This window comes from Dermacentor andersoni, chromosome 7 (assembly GCF_023375885.2).
Source record: "Dermacentor andersoni chromosome 7, qqDerAnde1_hic_scaffold, whole genome shotgun sequence".
Classification (NCBI taxonomy): domain Eukaryota; kingdom Metazoa; phylum Arthropoda; class Arachnida; order Ixodida; family Ixodidae; genus Dermacentor; species Dermacentor andersoni.
This window is the reverse complement of record NC_092820.1, coordinates 179,657,450-179,671,667: the sequence shown is the minus strand read 5'-3', so window position 1 is coordinate 179,671,667 and position 14,218 is coordinate 179,657,450. Positions and strand designations below refer to the sequence as shown.

General features: G+C 46.8%; 1 protein-coding gene across 2 annotated transcripts in view; it reads right to left on the bottom strand.

Annotated features, from left to right (window-relative positions):
• The window catches only part of LOC126533193 (uncharacterized), a 344,485-nt gene that overhangs the window by 316,231 nt on the left and 14,036 nt on the right, over positions 1-14,218 (bottom strand). The window lies entirely within an intron of this gene.

Below are 14,218 nucleotides of genomic sequence, written 5' to 3'. Positions count from 1 at the left end.
GGTTCTTCATTCTAGGCTGCGCATCGCGAAGCTAGACTTGCTGCGATGCGGGAGAAACAACGGTAACGACGGGCCGATCCAACCTACTCTTACGTTTCGCATACGACGCGCGGTATAGCCGGCGCGGATGCAACGGACGCCGGGGTTCGTTCAAAGCGGCGGACATTTTGGCCCGTTCAGCGCCGCCGATACGCCTCCCCGCCACGCGCGTCCCGGCATGTTTCAGTGCCACGTGTCTTCAAGTGTGCGTGTGTGTGTGTGTGCATGGTGGTGCCCACGCTTGTCAAAGCGCGGCAGCCGTGGAGAGGAGCTCCCCAAGTGTGAAGCGAGGAGGTCTGACCGGCGCCGGCTCGGCGGATGCGTCACTACACTCGTCTCAACATGTCTCTCAGCCTGTCCGTGCCCGCATCACGTGCGTCTCTGACGAGGCGTTCCTCCTTCCCCTCAACTGCGAGAGTATAAAAGCAGCTGCCCCCGGACGCCAAGAGAGAGGCTCCGATTTCTTCCGTTGAGTTACGTGCTCTCCCGTCTCTCCACTTCGGTCGACCTGACCGCCCGCTCTTTTGCGATGCTAGAATAAACAAGTTGTTCTGTTACCAGTCGACTCATGCTTTGCCGGGATCTTCGGATGCTTCCAGTTGTGCCCCAGGCCGCCAGGCCAACGCTACCCTTGGGGCTTGCGACCCATTTGCAACAACGGGTGTCAGCGCTGAGATTCCAACAACTCGTGCCAGCGGTGCGATTGCAACACTACTTGGCCAGAGAGGATGAAGCCAAGAGCTGGCGACTACGCGAAGACTCGGAATACGCCAGTCGAGAGAGAGCCAAGCATCGACGCTTATTCCAAGACCCTGCAATGTGGGAGGCCGAGTACGAGTGATGCCGAGCCCGCGCTTCAGCCAGCGGTTCCAACGCTTGGTTTCAACGTGAGTTCCTCTCGTTGGAGTTTGGACAATCCAACCGAGTATGCGATCAACGGCGGTTTGATTCGAACCTATCGACGCTCAACACGGTTCGGTCTGTCGAGAAACGTGCATAAGGCATGTGTGTGCTGCGAGACATCTTCCCGGAGGCCAGCGACCTCGACGAGATGCGGCTGTGTAGGACCTGTCGAGAAACTGTCCGCAGTTCAGCATTGATGAGTCTACGTTGATTCACGTTGATGAGTCTACGTCGTTCAATAAACGGGCATGCTCACACTCGGTCGCGCGAGCTGGTCGATCATAGGGGCTAATAATTGGTGAAAACTACTTGAAGCCAAGTTTCAATCTAGCGGCAGCCAAGTTACAACCTAGCAGTAGCCGGAAAAGCCCCTAATCGACCAGCTTCGCTGTTTCAAACCTCCTGCGAGCTTGCCCGTTTTTTTTTCTACAGCTTCTTAGTTAAACATTTGAACAGTGAACACAAATTTACCTTTTGGCTTGATTTTATGGATTGCACGCCCTTGCTGCGAAATAATTTAACTTCAAAACTGCTTCCACCTTACGAAAAGAATCACTTGAAGCAGTCATATCCACCAATAACATGCATGACATGATTACGAAAATTTTAATATTGTTTTTTGATCCACGGGGTGTCCCAACTATCATGCACCAAGATTTAGAAATAAGTCAGTGCCATGTAGCAAGACAGTACCAAGGTAATGTTTGCTGTCGCTTGGAGATACTCAGATTATTTTTTGCATTCTGCTGAATAACATCATTACACTTAATTAGTTAATAAACTTCTCAAATGTAATAAGATGAAAAGTGTCGATGAGAAAATTGTAGAGCAACATGAAAACCTCCCGATACAGCTTTCTCTTGCTCATTGTGTGCTACATAAAAGTGTTTTCCAAGAAAGAAGCCCGCGAATACATGTAAAGTGATTTGAGCGGCCGGTCACGCGGCAATTTTGTGTCGCAAAGCTACGCATACAACTTAAATGGGTTCTTTTAAGAAGAAGGCGTACCTCAGAATATTATCCTTTTTTATGCAGGCTGTGGAAGCAAAGTTATTTAGACATGGCCATGGCCCTCAAGAAAGACGCCGAAGCCACAGCAGTTGACCACAGAAGCCAAGACCCCAAGCAGTTCCTCCAGCGACCGTGAAAAGGTTCCCTGGGGCACAAGTCTAATTCGGCGCCACCACCTTTCTCCTGCAGTTTTTCTGCCTACTTAGCCAACTAGGTGGGTCAAAGATCGCAAGGGGAAAGAGAATCAACAGCTTCAAACATAGAACTTGCTCAATCTCAATGCAGGTTAAGTGTGAAATGCTTCCCTTATGTAACAAAAAAACTGGAAATAAATGGATAGTATGGTCTTCATATGGACACCTCTTTCCCGCAGAGAATTAGCAGTGAAAAAGGTAGCTTATGAAGGCTTGAATATCGGCCAGGATGATTTGGTGTAGATAGGATAATAAGTATGAACGTTTTTGGTGAAGGTGCTGATAGGAGACTGAATAATCAGAGTTTAGATATAGAATTTTAAATCATCCCAATAATTCTTATCTTTGATAGTCGATGCGTGTCTAGCGACAGTGCTTCCTGATACAGTGCTTCTTGATGCTAGCTTCTTGCTGATATCATTCTTATGCTACATAATTCACCTGTTTAAATTCTCCGTTTCTCCCGTACAAGCAAATTTACATTATTCACAAGAAACCTTGTACATGATTTCCGTGCACATGATCATAGTGTACATGTTATGGCCCTACGTGTCATTTAAATAACAAAAAAGGGGGAGGGGCAGTTGCGTTTCGCAAAACTGCATAGAGGCTTTTACTGCGTGAAGTTTAAATTAGAAACCTTCACAAGTGATACTAAATGCGCTCTCCAAAGCTTTAGGCTATACAGGTGCACTAATTCACTCTTCACCTCATCATGGCCCAGGTGACGATTCAGGTTCTCCAAAGGTGTTTCATTATATGGGATGGCATATAGTGCTTCACTTATTTGCAGAATATTGCATTCCGATCGTGTCATATGAGATAAATTCATTAGAGAGGTTTAATTTGCCCTGAATGTATTCCAGCTGTGTTCCGGTAAATGGCAGCACCTTGCAGTAACTACAGCTTGTGGAAATACAATTGTAACTGCCATATTATATGTAACTACTAGTACACAGGCATCGGCAACAGCCATGGTTAGGTTGCACATGTTTCCTCTACCCTGGAGTATTAATCCCCCGCCAGGAAATAGCGTTTTTTCATCTTCCTCCTATACCAGACTGGAATGTGAAGCAGGGTGTAAGTTGTAGGGTATATATACTCTTGCATAAACTTCATAAGCATGTCTCCTTGTCTGCGCCACAGATCACTTGCTACGACTGTAAAAGCAGGGTGCCTGTTTACAGCACCTGTAGAGAACAGTCTGTGAATCTTTAACGAACAGTAAACATAACGAATAATTTTTTGGAATTTTCAACGAATTCAGCGCTCTTTGCCTTCCACTGTGGTGTTTTTTCAAACTTGAAGGTTGGCACGTCTGCACAAGGTTTAACTGCAGGATGTCAATTTGCATGAAAGAGTGCATTTGTGCGCATAACACCTCATCGCCAACGTTCTGCTGCACAGAATGTCATGAGCGTTCGTATGCATCGGTCACCATCGCACAAACCAGTTACTCCTTTGTTAGTTGGAATGTAGCATTAATGCAATGAACGTTTGATGTTCTAACAAAAAGAGTTGTGCCCTCTTATCCCCTAATTCTCCTCACTTGATGCCTAGTGTTATAATAGCATGATCGACATCATGAGAGTCAGTGTGGTGTATAATTATTGTGTGTATGGAGGGGTGGGGGGTGCAATAATTTTAGCAACTTTTCCGGATGACTTCAGTCAGTATTGTGGAATGCTGTTTGTTTCTTCCACTCACTGTTACCAAACTTCACTTTGGTTGTGGCAACAAGTATAATGCAGTTGGCTAGCGCTCCTGCCATAATATATAATATGTAGGCATCTGTGTTGAAAAAAAAAAAAGACCAGCTGATGTTTTGCCAGGAGCTAAGGTCCATTTAGACCATTAAATATTGAGCTTACACCTGTGGATATTACTGCTGAATGAATGCCCAACCAGGAGACCTGCCCATAACATTTTATTCCATTATAATAACGCTGAAGCTTTCAATAGCATTTGAACTTAGACTTGTTTAAAAAATGACCCATTTCCTTGTTCAATTGAGACAAAGGTTCCACAGGAAGACAAACTTGAAGCCATCAACAGCGGCACGAATATATACAGCACTCAACGTTTCGCAATCTTTCACCTGGTTATCATATTGCCCATCCCATTCTTTTTTCACAGGCCGTTCTTTACTGTTTTATGGTCATATTCGGTTTAATTTTGATGTCCTTACTTTTTAATGTTCGGTCAATATATTTGTTCCTCATCGGCTTTCAACAAAATGTGTCTTCATAATGTGCCTTCATTCACCATTTCCACTTATCTTACCAGATGCATCTAAATACAAAATTTACTTTCCTTAATTCTTCGTTGCTTTTTTCCAAATGTGCAAACAGTTTATCTGAATACTTATTTTGACTTCCGGGAATACTAGGTCTACTGGATTAATGATTGTTTACATGTGTACATTGTTTTCTGTTTTGGTCACCCATACTCTCTGCAACAACTCATCGCGGTGCCCCTACCCGCTCCGTCACGATCACCACTGCTAAGCACACCCTTCCTGCCTTTATTTCAACACTTGGGTTTATCTTGCCATATTATATGCACCAGCTTCTCCTCCCCGAATGAGGGTAGGGGCCAGTGAGCTATGCACAAATAAACGCTGCCAAGGAAAACAGTTGCTACCCTGATGACAAGAACCTTTGTTGAAATGTCGGCAACAGCAACATCCCTTGTTCCAACAATATTGGTCTGCGTACATGTTTTTTAACACATAAGTTACTGCTTTGTTGTGTTCTGTGATTATCCTTTTTTGCCGCTTTCTTTAGGATAGAAATTCACGAATACTATTTGTTTCTGCTAACAGCAGCAAGCCTTTCCTTGCAAGGCGTTTGGGGTCAAGAACAACTTTCCCCAGGAGAGAGTGCAAGACGAGTGGTTGAAGACAACAAAGTTGATTCTGTGATCTAAAGAACTTGGACTGAAATTTTGCCCTTTTTTGTATATATGCTATGCAATACATTCATATCACAAAGTGCAAAGTGTATTATCATTTCAGCTATGTCAGTGTGTTGGTAAGACAATTTTCTCAATGGTGACCTGCTGCTTCGGCTATGAGCTCTGTCTTCATGACATTTGCATTAAAGGATATGTACTATCATGGACAAAAGTACACTGGAAGTGCGAGCGTCGACCAAATTGCATCTCTACGCTCAAGACCGCTGGAAACAGTGGGTCACGTACGCTGTTACGATCGGCCTGCAGGTGTACTGACCTGCAAGCCTTTCCCAGCCCGCTGCAGTTGTTTCGATCGACCTGCGGGGGTGACTTCCTTCGGAGAAGCGACCTACAAACCCTTCCCGGCCCGCTGCGACGAGCCGTTTTGGGGAGTCAACAATGCGCCTCATTCAGAGAACCAGCGGCGCCAGCTAGGTTAACCGACCATGCATCTCCTTCAGAGAACCGGCGACGCCAACAACGTTAACCAACCATGTACCTCCTTCCGAGAGTCGGCGACGCCAGCAAGGATAGCCACGTTCCGCGGACCGAGCATTACTTGATTCGCTGTCGCCTTCGCGGTCTACACGGAACAAGAGAACTCCTGGAAAAGGATGTTTTGCGGTGCGTTTTCACGGGCCCCCGAATTCGTCACAGTCTCCTGACAGTCGTGGCGGCTACCTGAGGATTCCGCTCTGCAATCAAGAGGCGCCTGTTTGGGTCAAGCATATAAACCCCTGTCTACGAGGACCCGCGCACCTCAGTGTGTTCAGTGAAACCAAAGTGCGGAAGTGAGTGTTTGAACCCTCCCCTTCAAAGGCCGGTCGACTACGATGAAGTTGGACGCTCCCATTGGACGAAGGTTGAACGGCAGTTTTCTCTAACCTAGGGATATAGGGAGGACAGAGGGTTTTTAAGCAGTCGTTTTGTCGGCTGCTAGTCGTGCTGTGTTCTGTGTGCTTCGGGCTTGGTGCTTCAACTTTCGGGCTCCGTTCGGGAGTCATGCTAGACTGTTGAAATGTATCTGCTGCCGTAATGTAAGTACTGTAAATAAATCCCGTACTCCTAGTTCTCGATGGGAGCAAGTTCCTCTCTACAACCACGCCCCAAGCGTGCGTAAGTTGAACGACGGCATGGGCCAGCTACGACATATTTCATGCCCGACCCCAACTCGTACAACTATTTGCCATCGGTGGGAAGTTCCTCCCTGCAACAACGTCTGAAGTCTTACAACGCACATTCCGAACACGTTAGCGCGGCTTATCCCAACAGATAGAGCACGAGTAAAATTCGGTCGATGCTCGCGCATCCTGGGCAATTTTTCCCCCATAGTACATTCTCCAAACAATGAATATGCTCTGTAAGACAAAATACGGGAAGCACCTGTACTTTAACGGATATAGTATAGTAGATTCAGCATACAGAGTGTTTCGTTTTCTGAATATGGGAGTCACCTGTACTATAACGGTTATACTACAGATTCAGGATACAGAGTCTTCCATTTTATAGATACGAAAGCACTCGTATTTTGTATTACGATCTCTTTTACGGCTGTCCGTTCTACGTAAATGACCGTTCAGTATTCACGGAAAACCTTTCGGTCACGCAGTACGAGCAGATTTGCCGTAAAACCAGGGAAACTTGTTTTATAGTGCAGTCCGTTGCTACGCTGGTCCTCTGGTTTTCGCGCTCCGATGCGACCCCTCAGTTCACGACAGGCTCTTCGAACTGCGTGCAATGTTTGCGCGCCGCGCCCGTGTAATTAAGAACCGCGCACTAGGTCCCGGTCTCATAGACGAATCAAGGTTTGGGTACGGGCTAGTTGGTATTCCATTGTTTCAAACATCACTTACAGCGGATACATAGACAAGGGATCAAAAGAATGACAAAGGCAAGCGCTGACTTCCAATTGATTTTTATTTTGAGTAACACGCATATATACTGAGACACCAAGACAAAAGCGCCCCCTACCAAGTATCAAACCGTCATGAGTATGCATTCAAAATTCAAAGGAACCATGACCTCCGCCTAAAATGAATGAGAGGGCATGTGCGACCTCAGAAAAGCCAATTCTTTATCTGTTAATGCAATTGACGGCTTACTAACTGAGTCACCTTCGGCAATCGCTGCTACTTCAATGATATATTCTAGTGCATTCATTAGAATGCCTAGCTAAGATAGTGGTTTCTTCAAAAATCGGGATACAGCCGCATTGTGCGCAATGGACACCTAGAAACCCATCCCGCCCTTTGCGCACTTTATTGCCGTGTTCTTGTAATCTAACATTGAGACATCTATACCTGTCTGCTATATATAAGACCGACCGCATTTCAGGGGAATCTTGTACACAACACCTTTCGAACAAACTGTATACTTTCTTCTTTGATTAATACTGCAAATCCTACGTTCATACACGAGATGTCATAAATCGGCGGCATACACGAGACGCCCATGGTTGGTGAAACGAGAGCTCACATCGTCACAGCAACGTAAGAAACAGCTCAGAATGTCAGCAAGTATGCTCACTAGTCGTCCAGGCATTCGTACTGTTGCAGGAAGCGGCGCGGGCGCGCTTGCACACTTAAAAATAATTTCGCGCCGCACCATTCATATGCATGGTGGCGGATTAGCCAGCGAACCTGCTTCTGCCGCTTCGACGGACACTCGAACGTCCTAGCTTGACGCTGCCGCCAATGCGCAGTCTTCATCGGTAGCTTGCGCTCGACGCCGACAATTAGACTCTCGCGTCTGCTCTCACTGACGTTCTTCGGAGGCAAAGTCACTGGTCATGTTCTCCGATTTCGCACGGGCGCGTTGCCGTTGGTTACAGTCGCGTCTCCGCTGTCGATGCCTCTCCCGTACTCGGCTTGTTATTCGACCGTGCGCACAATGCGTGGTCTTCCCATTTTTGTTGGAGAGAGAGAGAGAAGACAGGAAAGGCAGGGAGGTTGACCAGGGGCACGTCCGGTTTGCTACCCTGCACTGGGGGAAGGGGATATGGGGATGAAGAGAGAGACAGAGGAGATAGAGCACAGTTTCGCGCACAGTTGAAGGTTCGCACCGAGTCTACACACAGTTTCCAAGACCTGTCGACTTGAGGCCTTTCAAGAGCGATTTCGTGGCTTTATGTGCCATCGACGCGTACGGCCAGGGTTGAAGGATCTTCATTACGGAAAAAGGCCTAGAGTCTAGCTGGTTGAGTGCTGTCCGGAGAACTTCGCGCTCGACGTCGTATTGGGGACAGATAGATAGGATGCGTTCAATCGTTTCTGTGGTTCCGCAAGAGCAGCACATGAGCGTATCCCCCATTCCAATGCGGAACGAGTAGGCATTCGTAAATGCCACCCCGAGCCAGAGGCGGCACGAAACTGTCGCCTCAGAGCGGGAAATTTTCGATGGCACTTGTAGCTTTAATAATGAATCCAGCCTACGAAGATGACATTTCGGGAGGTTGGGAGAAGACCAGTATTTATGTGTCATAGCTTTAGCCACAATATGAAGCTTTCTTGCAGCGTCGGTTCTTGATAAGGGGTTTGGAACTGGCCGGGCATCCAGATGAGCAGACCGGACGGCTTCGTCGGCGAGGTCATTACCAGCAATGCCGGTATGTCCAGGTAGCCGCTGGGATATAATTTCACGCCCTTAAGCGGTATCTTGATGGTCATCTCTTGTTTCATTTGTCGGCTACTCATGAGTCCTATGATACAGGGCAAAATGCAGATCCCTAAGTGTTGCCTAATACCCCTGTCACACGGGCACCCGCGAACTCCGTTGAACTCCTTCGTCTTTACGCCAATGGAGTTGCGCTCCGTGTCACACGGTCTCCCTTGCGCCAAGGAAGTTAAATGGAGATTTTGGGCGAAGGGAGTTCGGCAATGACCATTACGGTTGGATGGAGTACTCTCGTTCACAGGCAGCTACAGTTCTGCAGAAAACTACGCTAGTAAAATCGTCGTAACTGGTTCATTTACAAATTAAGCATTATTATTTTTTTTTGCTTTTGGATATATGCCACATAATGGAAGTTTTAATTTGTTTTTAAGGGCATCAGCACCTGTACTCTCTACACCAATACTTCGCCACGCTGCATTGGGAAACGTCGTTCCGCCATTTTGTTTGTTTTTATATGCACGGGAGCCGCACGTATCGTTCAAGCCGTACGGGTAAAATTCTCCGGGTGACACGCACCATGAGCGATCCCGGCGCACCGCGAACACACAGACACGCGCGATTACACAGCGGAATCACAACTCGAAGCGCACCGACCCAACAACGTGACCCGCTCTGCCCACGCACGAAAGCAAGAGCGCAGTGTGGCCAGCATCGCTTGCAACTTCGCTATGCTTGGACAACAAAAGTCTTGCGGTAACGTACCGCAAAGTTTCTCGCTGTGATTTTATATTATTACACACTGCGTTAAAAAAATGCACATAGATTACTTTAACGGCGACCGTATATGTGAACAGTTGCACGCGGAAGTAAGCGCAGCAGCGCCGTTTGTACCCCGTGCGGCGGCCGTCGAAAGCTCGCGCTGTGCCGTGTAGCACGGCCGCAACTCCATTACCGTCAATCTCCATTAGGGAGTTTCATGTTCAACGGAGTTCGCGGGTGCCCGTGTGACAGGGGTATTAGAGTCGCAAAAGATGACCAATTTCTGAGGCGTCTCTTGCAGGAGATATTTGACAGCAGCACGCAGGACAGCAAGCTCTGCCGCCGTTGATGTTGTCATGAGGGACAGTTTGAATTTGATTGTGGTTTTCGTAGCCGGAGTGAGAATGGCACCTGAAGAGCTGGTAGGCGAGACCGAACCATCATTATAGATGTGCAATCGGTACCTGTATGTCTGATTAATAGCAGCGTCATCTGTTTCGGAGCTATTGTTGGGTGATTGGCCTTCTCTACACCCGGAATACTTAGGCGCACCTGAGGCTGTTGGAGACATCACAAGGGTGATGAAGGCCTTGCTGCTGGTATGTATCCTAATGGAAGACACTGTGTATGGGTGATTATAACTTCAGAAAACGTTGCACGCGGCATCTGCGATGGCAAGAACGCCAAGTGATGATCAGGGACGCATATGACGGATATGCGTCCCTGACGGATATCCGGCATATGACGGATATGCGTTCTGAGACAATCCACAGCAACGTATGTTTGGATGGAATGATCTTTGGAGGGCACGATTGTTGCAGCTGTTGATGCACAGTGAGGAAGTCCAAAACACGTGCGCAATGGTGGGCCCTGCAAGCTCTCCAATGAGCGCACATTTCACTTGCACGTACTGGAGAACACTGGAAGGCTGTAGTGTAAATAGCCTATAGGAATAGAGCTCTGTACAACGGAAGCATGGAGCGTACAGATGTGCCCCATGTTTCCCGCACATGAATCTCAGTTCCTGAGCAATCGACAACAGGTTTTTCTTGAGGTACGTGCAATGAGGGCTCCAGGGAAGATGACAATCGATTATTACACCCAAGAATCGGTGGGTCTTTCCATAGGTGATTGTGGGTCCATTAGTTGAGGCTGGGTATAGTGTTATAGCTGTTTACGTTGTGAATGCAATCAATGCACATATCTCTGTCGATACAGTCAAGCCTTGTGTTTGAAATAAAGTTCACGAGGGCTGAAATGTGCGCTTTCTGTTGATGCATCTTCAAGGGGTGTACGGTAGCGCGATTAAAAGACGGAACAAAAGAAGACACACAGGGACACACACAGCACTAACTTGCAACAATGTTTATTATCTGTGACTCATGTTGGCTGAGCATATAAGTACTACCTGGTTTTCGATGATAAACATAATTGGAAGTTAGCGCTGTGTGTGTCCCTGTGGGTCTTCTTTTGTACCGTCTTTTATTCGCACTACCGTACACCCCTTGAAGTTGTGTTTGAAGGTACGCTGATGTCAAAGTTGCTGCCCGCTGCAATCGCGCGCGAACCTGAAGGCGAGTTACCGCAGACGTTGCAACTGTTGCAATGGTATACCTCTGTAATGTCCAATCCGGTTCTTGCAAACCGCGGCGCACATCTATAAGCGCCGACCAATTATAGTAAAACTTGCGCGGTACAAAGATAAGTGTAGCATTCTGTTTGCCGGGCCAAAGCTTAAAGGTACGGCAATTTCTATCCGGGAAGATTTTTCATCGCGCGTCCGGCTTGCAAGGAAAAAGTTGTACGCCTATGCGAAACAAAACAACGCCTCCACTTTCAAGATACGCTTCGATAAACTTCAGATGAATGATAGGCAGTTTTTATATGATGTGCAATCAGACTCAGTTTTACAAGTTAAATCCTAGCCATCACTTCAGGCTTGCCCAGCACTCTCCTTTCCCTCCCAGCCGCTACTAAACCCTGTTGAAACATCACGCAATCACATACTCTCTGTTATACTGGCTAATGTTCGCAGTTACATGTCAAAAAAAGATGCCATTGAAGCCCTTCTCGACGAAAATACCACAGACATGGCCATTTTCACTGAGTCTTGGTTAACCCCTGACATAGATAGCACTGAGCTACCACATGCAGTTTCCCCCTACACTGTTTACAGACGCGATAGGAGGGAACGAAGGGGTGGTGGCGTTCTTGTCTTCACGAAAAACAGCATTCCTTGTTACCAGCTCCCTAACAGTTGTACTCACGAAATTCTTTGTGTGCACATATCCATGCCTACATGCACGTGCATTCTCATATCGTGTTATCGCCCACCCGATTGTGACCCTTCCTTTATCGACGAACTTAACACTGTCATTTTAGATGCATCCTCTCAATTCCCGCGTGCTAACTATATTATTTGTGGTGATTTTAATTTTCCGGATATAAACTGGGACAATCTAACAGCATCATCCCGCCAGTCAAAACATTTCCTTGATTTAGCCTTAAACTTCAACCTTACACAAACAGTAAATTTACCTACACGTGGCTCAAACACCCTTGACCTGGTCCTCACTTCACAACCCGAATACATTCAGTCTATAGCATGTGTCAATGGGCTGAGCGATCACAGTATTGTCCTTTTCAATTTGGAAATCCCAGTTCCAGTCAAACAGCGTTCAATAAAACTAATTCGGGACTACAAGAAAGCTGACTTTTGCATAATTAACAGTGAACTGAATTTTTTTTTTTAATACCTCAAGGAAACTGCCTTCAGAAGGTCTGTTGATGCAAACTGGCTGTTGTACAAGCATAAGCTACTCAGCTTAATCAATAATCACGTACCCCTTGTGTGTATTCGGGGTGTCATGGGAAAGCCTTGGTATACAAACCAACTAAAAAAACTAGCACAGAAGAAAAAGCGCCTTTTCATAGTGGCAAAAAATGTGGTTCTGCCCCTAAATGGAAGAAGTATTTCACCTGCCTGCGCGAGTACCACAGCCTTCTGAAGCTTTCTAAGAAAAAATTTTATCACCAGGATCTTCTTAATATAATCCGTGTAAACCCGAAAAAAATTTTGGAAAATACTCGCACCAAGTAGAAATCAGTCGCATAACATTACCATAACTAATCCTAATGGGTCCCATGTTCCAGTTGAAAAGCGTTCTGACGTCTTCAATTCATACTTCTCTTCCGTCTTCACTTGTGAATCTTCCACCAACACTCCTGTTTTACCAAGACTTTGCGGCACTGAAATGCCTCCCATTGATGTCACTGCTGAAGGTATCGCAAGCCTAATCAATAAACTTAACATATCTAGCTCCCCCGGACCTGACAACATACCGGTGAAGATACTAAAAGGCACTAACGTCATTTCTAGCCAGATATTACAAATCATTTTTACCCAGTCTATAAGCGAGGGTACTATTCCCAAAGACTGGAAACTAAGCAAAGTAACCCCCGTTTTTAAATCTGGTAAGCGCTCCGACCCATCCAACTATCGCCCGATCTCACTTACATGTATTGCCTGTAAACATTTAGAACACGTCATTTATTCCCAAATAGCGTCCCACCTCGACAGAAATTCTTTTCATGCGAAGCATATTAGCTCAACCCAGCTCCTCAGGCGCGGCGGTGTCGCCTTCAATACCACGTGACACCGTGACGTCACGACAGAGGAGAAACGGGGCTCCAACTCGCGCCGTCGCTCGCGGCGGTATATAAGCAGCTGCGCTTTTTCTAGGTGGCTTTGGCTCAACTCTTGCAAGATGGGCTGGGTGGGAATCGAACCAGGGTCTCCGGAGTGTGAGACGGAGACGCTACCACTGAGCCACGAGTACGATGCTTCGAAGCGGTACAAAAGCGCCTCTAGTGAATGCGGTGTTGCCTTAGAAACGAGCTGTTTCTAAGGCTCAGGCGTGCGTCGCTTGCTCAGGCGCACATTTCGTTGCCGCGCCGAACGCTCCGTTGCTCGACGCTCACCGCGTCCAATGCGGGGCGCGTAGTCGCTGCGCCGTAGCCCATTGTCTTACACCCCTTGGCGGGTCGACGGGAACGCTCTCGCGTTCCACTCTTGAAGGCGAAGCAGAGTAACGCATGAGTTGTTTCTTCTACTAGCCGAACCAAATATAGCCAAGCAACAGCAGTTCACCAGGCTAAACAGTGGTTCAACAACTAAAATAAAGGCTGGTATGCTTCGAATCCTGGGCTTAACCTTAGCTAAGCCACAGCCATTTTTCTTTAGCAAACAACATGGCTTTCGTCCAGGCTTATCATGCGAAACAACTTTTTGAATTCACCACAGATCTCCACCTAAACTTAGATTCTTCATTTCAGACTGACGTAATTTACTTAGATTTTTCAAAGGCTTTCGATCGCGTCCCTCATCACCGACTAGTGTCCAAACTTTCATGCCTTCACCTCGACCCACTAATCCTATCATGGATCATTTGCTTCCTGACAGATCGCCTCCAGTTCACCTGTGTTGGCGGTCGCTGTTCAGATACTACCAAAGTAACATCCGGTGTACCACAGGGATCCGTCCTCGGCCCACTCCTTTTTCTAATATACATTAACGACCTCCCAACAGACATATCATCCACAATACGTCTATTCGCCGATGACTGTTATTTACCGTCGTGTCACTACTAACACTGACCAATCCATTCTGCAAAGTGACCTCAATTCTATTGACAAGTGGTGCTCACGCTGGATGATGGAACTAAATGTCTCCAAATGCAAGTTAA